This window comes from Macrotis lagotis, chromosome 5 (genome assembly GCF_037893015.1).
Source record: "Macrotis lagotis isolate mMagLag1 chromosome 5, bilby.v1.9.chrom.fasta, whole genome shotgun sequence".
Lineage (NCBI taxonomy): Eukaryota > Metazoa > Chordata > Mammalia > Peramelemorphia > Peramelidae > Macrotis > Macrotis lagotis.
In genome coordinates, this window is record NC_133662.1 from 71957435 (window position 1) to 71977674 (window position 20240).

Here is a 20240-nt window from a genome sequence, read left to right on the forward strand (position 1 = left end):
ACTTCTTCCTTATTTATTTTGTGGATAATTCTGAAAGAGAGATGTTTAGGTCTTCCATTAGAATATTCGTTTAACTTTTTTTTTCACTTCATATCTTCACTAAAAATGCATTAGTGTGCCAGTTTTCTCATATCTTCTCCAACTTTTATGATTTTCCTTTTTAGTCCATTGGCCAAGATGATAGATGTGAGATGGTACCTTAGAATTGTTTTAATTTGCATATCTCTAATTTATAATGATTTAGATAATTTTTCATTTTACTATAAGATAGCTTTTATTTCTTCAACTGAGATTTCCTTTTCATATCCTTTGTCCATTTTTTAATATTGGGTAATATCTTATATTCTTGTAAATTTGATTTAATTTTCTCTCTATATATATTTTAGATGTGAGTATTTTGTCATAAATATTAGTTGTAAAAAGTCTTTCTCACCTTACTTTTTTTTTAGGTTTTTGCAAGGCAAATGGGGTTAAGTGGCTTACCCAAGGCCACACAGCTAGGTAATTATTAAGTGTCTGAGATCGAATTTGAACCCAGGTACTCCTGACTCCAACGCCGGTGCTTTATCCACTACACCACCTAGCCACCCCCTTACCTGACTTTTAATCTTGATTGCTTTGGCTTTATTTGTGCAAAAGTGTTTAAATTTAATGTAATCAGTTATCCATTTTGGATTTTATAATGTACTTTATCTCTTCTTTGCTCATAAACTGCTCCCTTTCCCAAAGATCTGACAGACAAACTTCTTGTTCTCCTAATATACTTATGATATAATATTTTATATCTAAATCCTGTACCAATTTCAATCTTATCTAGGAACATGGTGTGAAATGCTGTTCTATGAATCATTTCTGTCGTATTATCTTCCAGTTACACCAAGCTGTTTTTATCAAAGTTTGAGTTCTTATCCCAGAAGCTGGAATTGTTGTATTACTCAAATAACATCCTACCAAAGTCATTTACTGCTATTTCTTTTGCACAAATCTATTTCCATTGATTCACCAATCTATTCCTTAGCTAGTACCAAATGGTTTTGATGACTGGTGTTTATGTTGCAATTTTACATCTAGTATTGCTAGGTCACTTTTATTTGTATTCTTTTTCATTAATACCTTGATATTCTTGAATACATGGTCTTTATATGATTTTAATTACTGTTTTTCCTTACTCAATGTAATATTTTAGAAGTTTATTTGGTATGGCACTGAATAAGCAATTTAATTTAGATAGAATTGTCATTTTTATTCAACTAGCTCAGCCTATCCATGCAAATTGACATTTGACCAGGTGTTTAGATATAATTTTGTGTGAAAAGTATTTTATGATAATTTTCATATAGTTTCTGAGTTTGTCTTGACAAGTTGACTCCCAAGTATTTTATGTTGTCTACAACTACTCTGAATGGAATTCCTCTATCTCTTCCTCTGTGTCTTGTAAGTAGTTCATTTAACTTTTTTCTGAGAATTTTTATGATATATCACTTGGTACATATATATTTAGAATTGATATTACTTTATTATCTATGGTTAGCATTTAGGAAGATATTAGTTTTCTTCCTTATCCCTTTTAATTAATTCTATTTTTACTTTTGTTTTATCTGAGAGAAAGATTGCTGCCCTTGCTCTTTATACTTTAACTGAAGTATAATATATTCTTCACCAGCTGTTTACCTTTATTCTGTTTGCAACATTCTCCTTCAAATATGTTTTTTGAAATGATATATTGTAGGAATTTAGTTTTTAATCCAGTCTGCTAGCTATTTTCATTTTATGGGAGACTTCTTACCATTCACATTTTCTATTATAATTATTAACTTCCTCTCCAACATATTTTTCTCCCATTTATACTTTTTTTCTCTCCTTTCACCCTTTCCCTCTTCAACAATATTTTCCTTCTAACCACCAGCTCTCTCAATCTGCCTTCCCTTCTCTCATCCCCTACCCCTTTCCTCTTCTTTTTCCCTTTATTACTTAAATTTTCTTTTCTGTTCTATCAGCTTCTCCTTCCCTTTCCTTACCTAATTCCCTATAGTGCAAGATAAATTTCTAGACCAAGTGAGTGTAGATTTGTGGCTTCTTTGAGACAAATCTGATGGAAGCAAGATTCAAACAATTTTTCTCTGTTTCCCTCTATACTTCTATGTAAAATGTGCTTTGCATCTCTTCATGTGAAGTAATCCATCCTATTCTGCCTCCCCCTTTCCATTTTTCCCAATATGATCCTTTTTTATTATTTTATTTTTATGCCATCAAATCAAAATCAACTTATATCCACATGTTCTAAGTATACTTCTAATAAGCTATGGAATAGATATAGGTATCATCTCCCTTTGTAGAGATACAAATAGCTTAGATTTATAGAATACATTTTTTTCTTTTCTTTTTACCTTTCTTGCAACTGTTGAGTCTAAGATTTGAAAATTGAATTTTCTCTTCACTTCAGGTCTTTTCGTCAGGAAAGTTTAAAAGTCACCTATTTTGTTGAATGTTATTCTTTTTCCCTGACTTAATTTTTTCTGGGTAATTGATTCTCACCTATAATCCAAACTCCTTTGACCTCTGGACTATTATATTCCAAGTTTTATGATCATTTTATATTGAAGCTGCCAAGTTTTGAATAATCATGACTATGACTTCTTGTCATTTCAGTTGTTTCCTGATGCCTACCTGTATTATTTTTTTCTTGACCTGATAATTCTGAAATGTGACTACAATATTTTGGGATATTTTTCAGGAGTTGATCAGTAAATTCATTCAGCAACTTTTACCCTCTGGTTCTAGGACATCAGGACAATTTCCCTTGATGATTTTTGAAAGACATTATCTGAGTCTTTTTTTTTTTTAAATTCGGGCTTTCATGTATTCCAATAATTTTTAAATTATCTCTTCTGGATCTATTTTCTGGATCAGTTCTTTTTTCCAATGGTTTGTTTTACATTTTCTTTCAGTGTTTTCATATTTTAAAAAAAATTCATTTGATTTATTTTTAATGTTTCCTAGTATTAGTAATTTCCTTTACCCCAATTCTATTGTTTAAATAATTATTTTATTTTCTCCTTTAAGAAGATTATATCCTTGAGGAATTATATTCCTTTTTCATATGACAGTCTATTTTTAAAGGGGATCTTTTATTCAGTAGATTTTTTATCTGACTGATTGTACTTTTTATTAGAGTAATTTTCTTTTTTTCATTTTTACAGTTTTTTAAAGGAATCTTCAATTTTTTGTGCTCTATTTTGCAAGATGTTAACTTGTTCTTGCACCCTTCTCATTTCTGTTCCCATGTTTTTACTTCATTTTTAGCATCCTTTTTTGAGTGCTTCCAACAGGACTTTTTTGGATTTGAAATTAATTTATATCCCCCCATTACTTCACAATTTCCTTTTTTTTTGAGATGCTATTTTGATCTTTCTTATGTCCATAGTACCTTTCTATGGTCAGGTTTTTTCCTTGCTCATTTTTATTCTAGTTTGTGGTTTTTTAATTTCTCATCTATTCCTGGGCCAGAGAGAGCATTTTCCCAAGATTTTTGTATTGGGTGTCAGGGACCTGCTCACTAACTTTCCACTCTGGGTTCTCAGGTGTTAGCAACTACTCCACTCTGCTAGAGTTGCCTGGATACTCCTATTGGCTGCACTGATATTCTAGGGCTCCTGATTTGACTTCTTTGCTGAGTTTCGACACCTTTAAGTTGGCTTACTGTGCTATTGGGCTGCTGAAACAGATTGTAAGGGCCTTTCCTATTGATCTTAGTTGCAATTGACAGCCTCCTAGTGGTTTCTTCTACACCCTGCCTTATCTGGGCTCTGGTCCCTATGCTGGGTTCTACTCCCACCACATCTGAGTGAGACAGTCAGACCTTTCCTACTGAAGTCCTTCCATGATATCTTTAGCTGGAAAATACTCCATTCTGGGGTTTTTTTTTGGTGGTTTCTGTTGCTAAATGTCCATTTAGACATTTGATTTAATGCTGTTTTTGAGGAAGCTGAAAGGGTTCAGGAAAGCCATCATGGCTCTGCCCCACTGAAATTATTATTAATCTCACTAATTCATGGAGGGGAGAAAAACCTGTCAGTGCTATGTAGAGTGCTGAATTTAATTCATCTCAATTTAAGAAGATGGAACGGATGTAAACTTTCTTAACTCTAATAGAGCTCACAATGAAACTAATGAAACTAAATGAGATTCAACAATGGCAATCATATACTATAAGTTCAAATAGGAAACAACCTCCAAGTTGAAATAATAACCATGCCAATAAATAATTTTTTGTTTAGATGGTGTAATATGTAAAATATTAGGCCATTTGTGCTGCTTTTATTTAGTATTCAGTATTTACTGTCACCTTTTAAATAGCTGTGAGTGATCTCATGAATTTCATGAGAAATATTTTGGTATCACAAACCAAATTGGCATGGCCAATTGTAACCACATACAGTGCCTTGGAAGGAAAAACTTAACCTTATCTGACTGTTACCTTTCAAAATAACTCATTTCTTAATACTGAGAAAATCTTTGAGAAAAGCATAATAAAACAATTATTTCTAAAATTACTTAAATACTATATTTCTTCTAATCTATTAACAAATCAAAAGTGTGTTCAAGTTTAAAAATTTTTTATAAAGTAATGTGGTCAACTCTTTGAACATGAATAAAAAGAATGTTTTGATTCACTTTGCAGTCATAATTTCTCTCTGCGTTTTATTTTCTAACTCATGTTTATTGTATTTGATTTCTCTGAAAACTGAGCAATGTGGCAACTGTCTTCCTGTTAAAAATGACCACCTTTGCCTTCTATTAATCACTGCATTAACATATTTCTCTTCCAGTCTTTGTGACTACTTACTTCTCTGTCTTCTTTATCAGCTACTTTGTCTACCCTGTTCCCAGAAATTAGGCATACACTAATGTTATGTCTTTGGTTTTCAAGTGTTCCCTATTCACTTTCTCCTTCTGAAATGTTATTTGCTCAAATGCTTTCAAATCTCACCTGCACTCACAAAATTTCATCACAATTGCCAAACTCTGATATGTTTCCAATTCAAATTTCCAATTTGTCAGCTGAATATTTCCATTTGAATATCTGTTTAGCATATTAATACAAAATTCATGATTTTCCTCCACAACTGTTTCTCCGACTGTTCCCCTCACCTAAACTAAACCCTTATAATCAATCTTTTTCCACTCTCTCCCTCATCAATTATGTATGTGCAATACTATTTTCATGTCTATTGCATCTTCCGTAATTCTCTCACAACTTCCCATTAATCCCCATTCCTTTTGTTACCTTCTGCTCATACCTATCAAATAAGAATCAAAAGAATTATGAGTCATAAAATGCTTTCAAAATGTTAGTAATTTTTATTAATATTCTTCCCCTCCTCTCCCTTATGAATTATGATAATCACAATCCTTTCCTGTGATTTCCTACTCATTTTCCTCTCATCATCATCATAAAAATTGATATTGTACTTTATGATTTGAAAAGCTTTATAAAATATATTATTTTTCCAATAATCTTATGAGGCATGTGCTTTTAATATTATAAATAAAGTAACTGAGGCATAAAGATGTTCTAAGATTTTTCCAAAGAAATATAGCTAGTAAATGTATGAGCAGGATTTTAATTCAGGTTTTAGTGAATTTGGGTATAGCACTCTCTTCATTTTGTCATGAAGCTTCCTCTACATATTATATAACACTACTAATTAGTTTTCCTAGATATAATATTTTTTTCTGATGTGACTGCAGCTTATAGTATAGTTTTAGAACTGGTAGAACTTGACCACTTTCCTTTCTATTTTTTATTCATCAATTCCTTTGCTGTTCTTGACCTTTAGTTGCTCCAGATGAATATTGTTAAATATTTTTTTCTAGCTTAGTAAAATAATTATTTGGGACTTTGACTGGTATGGAAGTGGATAAGTAATTTAATTTTGGTAGAATTGTCCTTTTTATTATAATGGTTCTCTAATTGTTAGCAATTGACATTTTCCCAAATATTTGCATGAGAAATGCTTTACAATTATGTGCATACAGTTTCTGGGTTTTTCTTTTCATATATGCAAACAGTGCTTCCTTATTGCTAATTTTGATTCCTTCGATTTTTTTTCTTCTCTTATTACTAGAGCTAACATTTCTAAAACTTATTGAATAGTAACAGTGATAATGGACATCCTTGTCAATCTTATTGGAAATATGCTGAGTTTATCCCCATTACATATAATATTTGTTGATGGTTTTAGGATACTACTTATTATTTTTAAGGAAAACTCTGTTTATAACTAGTATTTTTAATAGGAATGGATATTTTATGTTGTCAAAGATTTTTTTTCAGCATCTATTAAGATAATCATGATTTCTGTTGCTTTTTTTATTGATATGTTCTATGAGTGTTTTCTTAATATTGAACCATCCCTTCCCACCTGGTATGAATCCCACCTGATTAGGGTGTATTTCCCTAGTAATAACTTGCTGTAATCTCAGTGCTAAAATTTTATTTAAGATATCATTACTGTTTATTAGGGAGATTTTTCTATAATTTTCTTTGTTTTTGTTCTTCCTGCTTTAGGTATCAGCACCATGCTGGTGTCATCAAAGGAATTTGTCAGAACTCCTTCTTCTTTTATATTTTTAATTGGTTTGTGTATAATAGGAATAATTTTTATTTAAATGGTTGGTAGAATTCACTTGTATATCCATCTGGACCTAGAGATTATTTTTAGGGAGTTTATTGATGCCTTCTTCATTTTCCTTCTCTGAAATGGAGTTAAGTATGTTATTTACTCTTCTGCTAATCTGGGCAGCTTATATTTTTATAAATATTCATCCATTTTATTCAAGTAATGAAATTTGGTGACATAGAGTTCAGCAAAGTAGCTCCAAGTTATTTCTTTAATTCCCTCCTCATTGGTGGTTAGTTCTCCCTTTTTTGTTTTTGATACTCGTTATTTGGTTATCTTTTTTTTTATTTTTTTAAATCAATTATTTGCAAAAATCAATTGCAATAATCAATTATATGTCTATTTTATTGGGTTTTTCATAAAACCAACTCTCAGTTTCATTTATGAGATCAATGGTTTTGTAGCTTTCAATTTTATTAATCTCTCTCAAGATTTTCAGAATTTCTAGTTTGTTACTTAATTGGGGATCTTTAATGCCTTCTTTCTCAAGCTTTTTTAGTTGAATGCCCATTTCACTGATCTCCTTTCTCTATATTTTATTCATATAAGTATTTAGAGAAATAAAGTTTCTCCTCAAAACTGCCTTGGCTGCAGAGCATAAATTTTCATATTCTGTCATATTATTATGATTTTCTTTGATAAAATTATTTCTATGATTTGCTGTTTGATCCATTCATTATTTAAAATTAAGTTATTTAGTTTCCAGTTAGTTTTTGGTTTAACTTTCCTTGACCCTTTATTACATGTAAATTTTATTGTATCAAAGTCTGAGAAATTATGCATTTGTTATTTCTGCCTTTCTTCATTTGAATATAAAGTTTTTATGCTCTAGTACATGGTCCATTTTGGTGTAGTTGCCATGTACTGCTGAGAAAAAGGTAAATTCTTTTATATTCCCTTTACGTTTTCTCCAGAGGTCTATCATTTCCAAGCTCTCTAATATTTCATTCACCTACTTCCTTCTTGTTTATATTGTGGTTGGATTTATCTAGTTTTGAGAAAGGGAGGTTGAGATTTCCCACTATTAAAATTTTGCTGTCTATATCTCCTTATATTTTACTCAGTTTTTCCTCTAGGAATTTGAATACTGTAACCACTAGGAGCACACATATTTAATAATGACCATTGCCTATGGTACCTTTTAAGAGGATGTAGTTTTCTTCCTTATCCCTTTGAAAGAGATCTATTTTTATTTTGGGGATATATGACATCAGGATCACTGCACCTGATTTTTTTTTACTTCAGCTGAAGTTTTATATATTTTTCTCTATCATTTTACCTTTATCCTGTGTGTATCTCTCTGCTTCAAATGTGTTTCTTATAAACAACATTTTAGGATTCTGGTTTCTAATCCATTCTGCTATTTGCTTCCCCTATAAGGGAAAGTTCACCCATTCACATTTACAGTTAAGATTAGTAATTCCTCATTTCCCTCCATGCTATCTTTCCCAACATGTATTTTTCTCATTCCTTTTCTCTTATTCCTCCTTGAAGTTTTACTCCCTTTCACCTTAACATTTTTTATAAAATTTAACTTTCAGCTTTTTACTTATACCTTTGCCTTCCCTTTTATGCCTCCCTTCTTCCCTTATCTTTCACTTCCCCCCACATCCCCCTTCCCTTTGGAGTAGGACTTAATTTTAAACCCAAGTTGGAATGTAGCTTATTTCCTCTCTGGGTCAAATCTATCCAATAGAATTTACTCAGTGTTCACACCCTCCCTTCTTTCCCTCTATAATTCTAAATTTTGTGCCTCCTCACTTAGTGTTATTTATCACTTAAGTACTATTAATCAGGTATTATAACTCACTGCTTGATTAATTGCTTGATAAAATCAAAGTGTTATCAAAGTACCATTTCAGACTGATTAATAAATTTCTTTATAGTTCCATAAGCAATATTGCTTCAAAGTTACTAAATACCATCCCCATTTCTGTCTCATTGGAAATACTTTTTAAGAGTCTTAAATTGCATAAAATTAAAATCATTGTTTACCTTAATACCTTTTCAAATACCCTGCTAGGTCACACAATCCTCAGAAGCCAAAGTATCATCCAAAGCCAAATCATTTCATGAACTATTTGTACCCTTCCACCTAAGCATAATTTCTACCACACTGTCCCCCCACCCATCCAGGATACTTAATCCTTTGTTAAGGAAAACATTAAGTTCAACCCTGATTTTAATTAAATATAAGAATCTCAAGTTGCTCAAAGAACTGAGAAGCTCTGAAGGAATCACTTTATATATTTAAAATTACTAGCAAGATGCAGCAGAAAGAGCTAGAAAGAAAAATAACATTCAACATAACTTCAGACAACACAAAATACCTGGGAGTCTACCTGCTAAGGTAGACTCAGAAACTTTTTGAAAACAATTGCAAAACACTTCTCACACAAATAAAATCAGATTAAAATAACTGGACAAATATCAACTGCTAATGGATAGGTTGAGCTAATATAATAAAAATAACAATTCTATCAAAATTAAACTACTAATTTAATGCCCTACCAAACAAAATTGCAAAAAAAATGCTTAAATGAGTCAGAAAAAAATGTAAGTAAATTCATATGGAGAAATTTTAAAAAATGTAGAATTTCCAGGGATTTAATGAAAAAATTGCAAAAGAAGATGGCTTAGCCCTACTGGTCTAAAAAGTTATTATAAATCCTCAGTCATTAAAACTATTTGGTATTGCCTAAGAAATAGAGTGATGGATCAGTGGAATAGACTAGATGAAATAGCAGGAAATAATTATAGTAAATCTGCTGGTTAATAAACCAAAAGAGTCCAGCTATTGAGATAAAAACTCTCTCTTTGATAAAAAAAAAACTGTTGGGGAAAATTGGAAGTTAGTATGGCAGAAATTTGGATTAGACTAACACCTCACACTTTATACCAAGATAAGATCAAAATGGATACAGGATTAAGACATAAAAAAATATTATAAGGAAACTAAGGATCATGCAATAGTTTATCTGTTAGATCTATGGAACGGGAAGCAGCCTATGACCAAAAAAGAGATGGAGAACATCATTGAAAACAAACTAGACAATTTTTATTACATTAAATTAAAAAGCTTTTGTACAGACAAAACCACTGTAACCAAGATCAAAAGAAATATAGTAAATTGGGCTACAATTTCTACAACTAGTATTTCTGACAAAGGACTCATCTCTAAAGTATACAGGTAACTGAGTCATTTTTTAAAAAAAAAACTCAAGTCGTTCCCCAATTGACAAATGGTCAAAGAATATGCAAAGGCAATATACAGATGAGGAAACCAAAGCAATACATAGTCATATGAAAAATTGCTCTAAATCATCCCTGATTAGAGAAATATAAATAAACCCATCTCTGAGGTGCCACCTCAGACCTCTCAGATTGGTCAACATGACCAGAAAGGATAACAATTAATGTTGGAAGGGACACTAATACATTGCTAGTGGAGCTGTTATGTCATCCAGCCTTTCTAGAGAGCAATTTGCAATTATGCCCAAAGGGCAACAAAATGTGCATACCCTTTGATCCAGCAATACCACTACTGGATCTATACCCTGAAAAGATTATGAAAAAAGGGTAAAAGCATCACTTGTACAAAAAAAATCAAAGCAGCCCTGTTTATAATGGAAAAGAATTGGAAATTAAGTAAATGTCCTTCAGTTAGGGAGTGACTTAACAAACTGTTGTATAAGTATGTGATGGAGCACTATTGTTCTTTTAGAAGCTAGGAGGTATGGGACTTCAGCAAAGCCTGGAAGAATTTGAACGAACTGATGCTGGGTGAGATGAGCAGAACCAGAACACTGTACAAAACAGCAACATGGGGGTGATGATCAACCTTAATGGACTTGCTCATTCCATCAATGCAACAGTCAGGCACAATTTCGGGGTTTCAGTGATGGAGAATACCATCTGTATCCAGAGTAAGAATAGAGGAGTTTAAACAAAAAATCAAAGACTATTATCTTTAATTTTAAAAAATAGTTATGTTATTATGCAATTTTGCTAGCCCTATACTTTTTTTTCTTCCTTAAGGATATGCTTTCTCTCTTGTCACATTCAACTTAGGTCAATGTATCCATGGAAACAATGCAAAGCCTCAAAGACTGCCTTCTGTGGGGGGGAAGGCAAGATTAAAGGAAAATTGTAAAATTCAAAATAAATAAAAATATTTCTAAAAAAAGATGTTTAAAATTGATTATAAGCTATGGGAGACACTGATTCAGGACAGGGCAATTTATGATTCCCACATCAGAGAAATGTTTGTTTTGTGAGCACAGCAGAATTAAACTAGATGACAGGAAATTGAGACACTTTCTTTTTGTCTCAAACACAGTGACAACATCTCTAACCTTTTCAATGGAGAGACAAGATCCAACCATACCGATATCCTCAAAGTCCCATCTCTTCAATTATATGGAATTATATCATATTAGACACTTTATTTTAAGAGAAGTAAAATTCTCAAAATTTTAAGTGTATTTTCTTCTCTTTTAAGTTTTTATACAATTTGATGGTCTTTTTGACCAACTTTTGATTTGTCTTGCTTTTTCCTTCTCCTTTTTATGCATCTCTTTAGTCATGTATTTGGCAATTAAATTTTCTATTCAGTTCTGGTCTTTTTATTAGGAAATTTTGGAACATTTTGTTGAACATCCATCTTTTCCCCTGTCAGTATATACTGAATTTTGCAGGGGAGTAAATTCTTGATTGTAATCCCAGGTCCTTTGGCCTTTGATATATGGAATTCCAGGTCTTCTCCTACTTCAATGTTGAGTCTGATTCTCTTTCCTCTGTATTTAAATTGATCCCCATTTTTGCTACTTTTCAATATTTTCTCCTTTATTTGAGATTTCTGGAATTTGGCATTAACAGCCCTTGGAGTTTTTATCCTGGGGGTCTTTTTCTGGAGGATTCTGTGTATTCTTTCAATGGCTTTATTGTCTTCTTGTTCTAGCAGATTTGGACAGTTTTTCCTGCATGATGTTTTCCAGGTTCTATTTTTGATCCAGGCTTTCTAATGGTCTGATGATTTGTAATTTATCTCTTCTGGATCCAATTTTTCTGGTCACTTATTTTTCCTAAAAGTTACTTTAACTTTTCTTCATTTTTTTCAAACATTTTATTATGCTTCTTGGAATCTTGTAGTGTTGTAGATTCATTGCTTTCTCTCTGTCCAATTCTAATTTTTAGGGTTTTATTTTCTTCAATTAGCTTTTGTGTTTCCTTTTCCAGTTGGTTATTTTTATTTTTAAAGGAGCTGATTTCTTTGATCAATTATTCAAAATTTTCCAGCATGTCTCTCATTTCCCCCCATATTTTTCTTCTCTATCTCTTCTTTGGTTTTAAATTATTTTTTAAGCTCTTCTGTAAGCTTTTGAATTTGTGTCCAATTCATAGACTCTTTTGAGACTTCCCCTGTGGGTAGTTTTTCACTGTTTACTTCTTTGGACATAGCATTGTTATCATCTTTATCTGCAAAGTAGTTATCTTTAATAAGGGCTCTATGCTTTTTGGCTCATCTTTGTTGTTTTAGGTCTGCTCCTGGGGTATAGGGAATATAGATCCAAGCTTTTTATGCTGGGGCTGGGGTCAGATTTGCAGTCTATGGCGTGCCTTTTCAGAGGCTTATTTCCTTCTTAATATCCAGATTCTGGCTTTACAGTGGCTTCCCAACCCAATCCTGTTTTTTTTCCTCCAGTGTCCTCAGGGTTCAGACTTTGTTTGGGGTTGAAAGTGTATCTGCTGACTTGCTATCTAGTTGTTGGGACCTATGCTGTTGTCAAGCTGGAAGAATCTGGACTGCACCATGACTTAAAGCCTCCTGCTAACCTTTCCTGCTCTCCTACATTGTTTGATTTGACTTCTCCTTCCCACCCCCCACACAGACTTTCACTGAATATCTTCCACAATGTTTACCTTTGAAAACTGATTTGGATTCATTGCTTTTTCTTATAGGAATTGTAGCTTTAATATTCAATGCAGAGCCTTCATTTATGTTTGGTAGGGAAAAGCTCAAGGACCATATTAGCTTCACACTGCCACCTAGGCTCTACCCTGGCAGTCTGGAGCAAAATTTTTATGTTACAAGAGTGAACTAACCACCAAAGAAGAGGAAAATTAAAGAGATAATTAAAAGCTATTTTACTGAACTGTATGCCAATAACTTTGAAAAGCTTAGTGAAATAGATAAATGCATATTAAAATGAGAACTTTCCAGAACAGCAGAAAAGGAAATTTAATACTTAAATAGCCACATTTCACAATAAGAAATTGAAGAAACCATCAATAAACTCCTTAAAAAATTCTTCAGGAAGAGATGGATTTACAAGTGAATTGTACCAAACATTTAAAGAACAATTAATTACAGTTCTACATAAAGTATTTTTTACATTCCATAAACTGGGGAAAAATAAGAATTGATAGAATAGAACAGCAATTATATATCCATTTCACTTCCCTATTTTGTCTAATGCTTGTCACTTTTGGCATAATCTCCATTTTCAGTTTATAATCCTATATACTTTTTTGGACATTTTTGAATTTTTATTTATGTATTTATATTATTACAATTATTTTTATTTTCATCCATTTGTACATGCATATTTCCAAGTTACAATATTTCCCTCCACCCTTCCTTTCCACTCCCATCCCCTCAGTAGGGAACAGTCAGCTTATCATTTTACATACATGTTTTATTAAACAATTTACAAATTAGTAATTTTTGTCAAGAGGAATTAGGATTAAGGGAAAGAGATACATAAGACATACATTTTAAAAACTGTTCATCAGATTCAGTAGGGGTGGTTTCTTTTCTTTTCTTTATGTGTTTTGATTTTCCTTGTTTTTCTTCCTCTGGTTGGGGATAATATAGTCCATAATCAGTCTCATAAAATTGTCCCATTTTTTTACAATTTCTTCTGGATATAGTACTAGAATTGGAATTTCTGGGTCAAAGGGTAGGAACAGTTGTATTGCTCTTTGGGCATAGTTCTATATTGCTTTGCCAGAAAGATTGGATCAGTTCACAACTCCACCAGCAATGCATCAATGTCCCAATTTTCCCATAATCTCTCCAACACTAATGATCTTTCCTTTTTTTCATCTGGGCTAATAGGTGTTTTAATTTGCATTTCTCTAATCAATAATGATTTGGAGCATTTTTTTCATATGATTATATGTAATTTTAATTTCTTCATTTGAAAACTATCTGATCATATCCTATGACCATTTATCAATTGGGGAATGACTTGCAACCTTATAAATTTGATGCAGTTCTCTATATACTTTTAGAAATGACAGAAGTCCTAGGTGTGAAGGTAGTCTCCCATCTTCTTTCCTTCTAATTTTGGCAGCATTAATTTTATGGATACAAAAATGTTTAATTTAATATAGTCAAAAACATTCATTTGACATTTTCTAATGTACTCTAATTCTTTCTTAGTTATAAACTTATCCCCTTTCCATAGATCTTATAGATAATTTATTGGTCCATTAATTTATCTACTGTATTGTTCTTTATGTATAAATTCTGCACCCATTTTGACCTTATTTTAGTATAAGGTGTGAAATATAGGTCTAGGTCTAGTTTTTGCCTTGCTATTTTCCAATTTTTCAACAATTTTTGTCAAATAGTGAGTTCCATTCCCAGAAATTGGTATGTTTGGGTTTGTCAAACAGTAAACTGCTGTAGTCATTTACTGTGGTTTCTTTTGAACCTATTCTAATCCACTGATCCATTACTTTATTTCTTAACCAGTACCAGGCAGTTTTGATGACTGCTGCTTTATAGTATAGTGTCAGATATGGTAGAGCTAGGCCACCTTCCTTTACATTTTTTCCCTTAATTCCCTTGGTATTAGAGACCTTTTGATGCTCCAGATGAATTTTACTACTATTTTTTTTTCTGGCTAGGTAAAGTAGTTATTTGGTAGTTTGATTGGTATGGCACTGAATGAGTAATTTAATTTGGGTAGAATTGTCATTTGGTTTATATTAGCTCAACCTAGGTATGAACAATTGACATATTGACATTTTTTCTAATTATTTAGAGCTGACTTTATTTTATTTATTTATTTATTTAAAATTGTGTTCATACAATTTCTTGTTTTGTCTTGGGAGCTAGATTCACAAGAATTTCATGTTGTCTATAGTTACTTTAAATGAAATTCCTCTTTCTATCTCTTGCTCTTGGGCTTTGTTGCTCACATATAGAAATGCTGCTGATTTATGTGGGTTTATTTTGTAGCCCATTACTTTGCTGAATTTTTACATTGATTCAAGAAGTGTTTTAGAAGATTTTTTGGGGTTCTCTAAGTATATCACCATATCATCTGCATAGAATAAATCTTTGCTTCCTCATTACCAATTCTGATTCCTTCAACTTATTTTCTTTCTCTTACTGCTACTACTAGCATTCCTAATTTATTGAATAGTAATGGTGATAATGGACATCCTTGCTTTACCTCTGATTTTACTGAAATTTCTCCAAATTTATTCCCATTATCTGTATTTGTTAGTTTTTAGATAGATATTATTTTAAGGAAATGCCATTTATTCCCAAATTTGTTAGTGTTTTAATAGAAATGGATATTGTACTTTATCAAAGTTTTTTTCAGCATCTTTGAAGATAATCATATGATTTCTGTTAGTTTTGCTATTGATATGCTCTATTATGTTGAGTGTTTTCCTAAAATTGAAACATCCTTGCCTACCTAGTATAAATGCTACCTGATCATGGTGCATTATTCTAGTAATAAATTGCTATAGTCCAATTGCCAAAATTTTATATAATATTTTTACATCAATATTCATTAGGGGGATTGGTTTATAATTTTCTTTATATGTTTTGTTTCTTTGTGGTTTAGGTATAACCACCATGTTGGTGTCATGAAAGGAGTTTGGCAGAACTCCTCCTATTTGTTAAGATAGTTTGAGTAGAAGAGGAATTAATTGTTCCTTAAATGCGTGGTAGAATTCACTTGTAAAACCACTTGGGCCTGGAGATTTTTTCTTAGGGGGTTTCTTGATGATTTCTTCATTTTTTTTCTGAAATTGGATTATTTGAGTAATTTATTTCCTCTTCTCTTAATTTTGGCAGTTTGTATATTTGTAAACATTCATTCATTTCACCCAGGTTATTTCCCAATATATTAATGTACTCTTTCTTTCCTCAAATATTCTAGAGTAAGCTGATCTTTTGCCATAATACATTACTCTCTCAACTTCTGGACAAAATGGCTGAGAGAAAATAGGAGCATTGTTAAGCTCTCCTGTGATTCTCTCAGAAGTGACATTAATCAAGCCTTTTAATAGATTTTGGAGGGTCAGAACTCACAAAAAACAAGTAGAACATCTTCAAGAACAAAGTGTATCACAGAGTGAGTCTGGATATGTCTAGGGCAAAGAGTGGAGTTCCAGCTCACCTGTGGCAGTCCGAGATCCTTGATTGTAGGATCAGAGGTGCAGATGGTGGGCTGCGAGAACTCCAGAGCAATGGGAATGCTCCAGAGCAGATGCCCAGGATCTTCATTCAGCAGATGAGACTGGTCTGGACTGTCCAACTTGGATTCCCCAGTGGAAGGGACTGGTATTTCCTGGCATAAACAAACCAGAGAAAGCCCTAGGTATTCCCACATTTCCCAATAGTCAAGAGACAACATGGCTGATCCCAGCACTGACTATCCAAAGAAAGAATCTGTGATGTTTCCAGTCCCAAGGTCTTAGTCCAATGACTGGGTTGCTTAAGGGATAGCCCAGAGACAGGGCCAGGCCATTCCAGTGATTCCAAAAGCTCAGAGTGTATGTGACTCTTCAATGCCCATGGTCCAGAGAGAGTTTCTGGAATTCCTTACTAGTTGATCCCACTGAACCACCCCCAGGAATTATTAGCACATATGGCCCCAGGATAGTAAGCAATTCTCTAGGGTTATTAAAACCAAAGGTCTGTGAACCCATCCTTAACCCAACATAAGAATCCTGGGATCTTACACAGTAACAAATAACAGAGTGAATGAGAAAGGTCAGAGAAAAATTGAATCTAATGAAAGTGACCTTGGAGATAAGGATGCACAAAGCATAGGACAGAAAAGGACAGAAGGGATATTACATCTGAAGCTTTGTCAGAGGATATGAATTGGTCTCCAATCCAGAAAAAATTGTCTTAGAACAGCTCAGAAAGAATTTTAAAAGTCATAAGGAAAAGTTGGGAAAAGAAATGCCACAAAAATTTAACATCTCACAACAAAAAGTGACAGGATAAAATAAATCCTTTAAATATTTAATTGGACAAATGCAAAAAGAAAATTAACCCTTCAAAATAAAATTGGGCTTATGGAAAAAATGAGTTTTTTTAAAACTATAATTGACCAAATGAAAAAGGAGATGCAAAAATTAACTGAAGGAAATACATCCCTGAAAAAAATAGACTGGGACTAGAGGTAGTTAATGACTTCATGAGACACCAAGAAGTTTTTAGCCTTACATTTTAAAAAATTATTTATATATTCCTAAAAATATAGTGAACATAATCCCCCCCCCAAAAAAAACCTCATGAGAAATAAAGTGAAAGAAAGAGGAAAAAATGTGCTTCAGTCTGAGTTTTGAAACCATCAGCTCTGTGTCTGGGGTTGTTTGCTTAAGTCCATCAGAGAAATTACTTACATATTTTTCCATGGTTCCTGCTGCTGCTTATAATTACCTCCATTCATTTCTCTTCATTATCAAATATTATATTTTATCTCTCCTTTCCCTCTCTCCATCTTCAAAAGTGTGCTGTGAGACAGCCGAGTGTCATAGCTGACAGAGCACTGGCCCTGGGGCCAAGAGACCCAAAGCCTACATCCACCCCAGAGATTCAGCAACCACTCATGCCAGTGGTCCCAGTCAGGCCATCCAAACCCACAACTTTGCAAAAAGGAATAAAGAAAAAGAGTGTTGTATCTCACTATACTCTCCCATGATCTATCTCTTCCTCTCTCCCTACATCTCACCTCCCTTCCCTCATCCCCTTTCTCACATCTCCTTTTTCTCCTTGATTTCTATGGTCTATTAAGTATATATGTTGTTTCCCTTCTGAGCCATTTGTGATGAGAATTAAAGCTCACTCAATCCTCCTCTCCTTCCCTCCTTCCATACCATTGTAAAAACTAGTTCTTGACTATTTTACATGAAATATCATTCTATTATACTTCTTCTTTCCTTTGTGTCAGTACACTTCCTTTTCATCCATTGTCTCTATTTTAAAAGTATACCTTCAAATTCGTCTCTCTCCTGTGTCTCGACTATAAAAGTTTCTTCTAACTGGTTTATAGGAGTATTATCTGTATCATCTTCCCATGTAGGAATACACACAGTTCATAACCATTAAATACCTCATGATTTACCCTTCTCAGCTACCCTCTCTATGCTTCACCTGAATCCTGTACTTGAAGATCACACTTTCTGTTCAGCATTGGCCATTTAAAAAGGAATATTTGAAATTACCCTGTTTCATTGAAAGTCCATCTTTTCCCCTGGAAAAGGATGTTCCATTTTGCTGGGTAGTGATTCTTAGTTGCATTCTAAACTTTTTTGCCTTCCATAATATCATATTTCAAGCCCTATGAGCCCTTAATGTGGATGCTGCTAAGTCCTGTGTGATTCTGACTGCAGCTCCACGACATTTGAATTGTTTTGTTCTGGCTACTTGTAGTATTTGCTCTTTGACTTGGGAGTTCTGGAACTTGGCTATAATATTCCTGGGGTTATTTTTTTCATTCTCTTTCGGGAGCATATCAGTGGATTCTCTCATTTTCTATTTTACCATCTGCTTCTAGGATATCAGGGCAATTTTCCTGTAGAAAATGTTTAAAAATGAAGTCAAGACTCTTTTCCTGATCATGGCTTTCAGGTGGCCAAATAATTTTAAATTGTCCTTCATGGATCTGATTTCCAGATCTGCTGTTTGTTTCAATGAGGTATTTCATGCTTTCTTTTATTACTTTTTTTGATATTGTTTTATTGTGTCTTGATTCCTCACAACATCATCAATTTCCTTTAGCTTGATTCTACATTTGAAGGATTTGCTTTCTTCAGAAAGCTTTATTATCTCCTTTTCCATCTGGCCAATTCTGCTTTTTAAGGTATTTTTCTCCTCATTAACTTTTTGAACTGTTTTTCCCATTTGATCTAAACTAGTTTTCTTTTTAGGTTTTTGCAAGGCAAACGAGGTTAAGTGGCTTGCCCAAGGCCACACAGCTAGGTAATTATTAAGTGTCTGAGACTGGATTTGAATCCAGGTACTCCTGACTCCAGGACTGGTGCTTTATCCACTACACCACCTAGCTGCCCCCTAAACTAGTTTTTAAGTATGTTATTTTCTTCAGCAGTTTTTGGGATCTCCTTGACTAAACTGTTGACTTGGTTTTCATGTTTTTCCTGCATGTCCCTCATTTCTCTTCCCAATTTTCCTTCTACCTCCCTTACTTGATTTTCAGAACATTTTTTTGAGCTCTGAAATAGCCCAAGATCAACTACTACTATATTTCTTGGAGAATTTAGCTGCAGAAGCTGGAAATTTTTCATCTTATGAGTGTGTGTTTTCATGCCCCATGGGCCAAATTAATTGTCTATTGTTAGGTTTCTTTTTTCTTGTTTACTCATTTCCACAGTCTGTGCCTAGTTTGGGGGTGCTTCCTGAGGTTTTAAGTATTATTGGGATACCCTGCAAGGATCTTGGTTCCTTCAATGTTTTATGGGAGACTCTGACTGCTCTCCTGCCTATGGTCTGGTCTGTGGTTGACCACAGGCATCACCTTCTGCCCTGAAGCTATGAGGAAGGTCCCTGCTCTATGACAACTGGGGGTGTGTGTCCCAGACTGTTACAAGGATCTGAATGTGGAAAAAGCACAAGACTCCCGCCCCAAAGCCAGAGGAAATATCTTGACAATCTCCCCCCACCCCCTTACCTTCTGTTGGGTGGCTCTGCAGGCTTGCTTCCATTTCCTGGAATCTATGTTGCAATGAGGGCCATGCTGGCTCTCACTCACTTTGGCAGATGTTACCTGGCTGATCTTCCAGGTTGTGCTTGGAATTTCCTTAGTTGGAAGGTCAGGAAACTTCTACTCCTGCTGGGAGACTGGATTCCCTGGGATCCAGGTGCCCAGCCTCCCAGGAGCCCAGGTACCAAATGGGCTGTTCTTGGAAGACTGGAGTTCCTTCTCACTGGCATGATATCCCCTTCAATCCTGTGGAGTCAAGTTTTCCTGCAACCTTCCATGTTATCTTGGGCTAGAGAATCACCTCACTGGGTCTCTTAAAAATTTAGTTCGACCCATAATTTCAAGGATTTTGGAATATTTTGGAAAGAGCTTCATGGAAAGGTTGTTTTCATACCACCATCTTGGCTCCGCCTCACCAATAATCCCTTTAACAATTTTTCTAATAAAAAAAAGAAAAATGCAAAATATCTCATTAGTAAAACAACTGACCTGAAAAATTGATCCAGGAGAGATAATTTAATAATTATTTGTCTATCTGAAAGCAATTATTAAAAAAGAGTCTGGATACCATTCT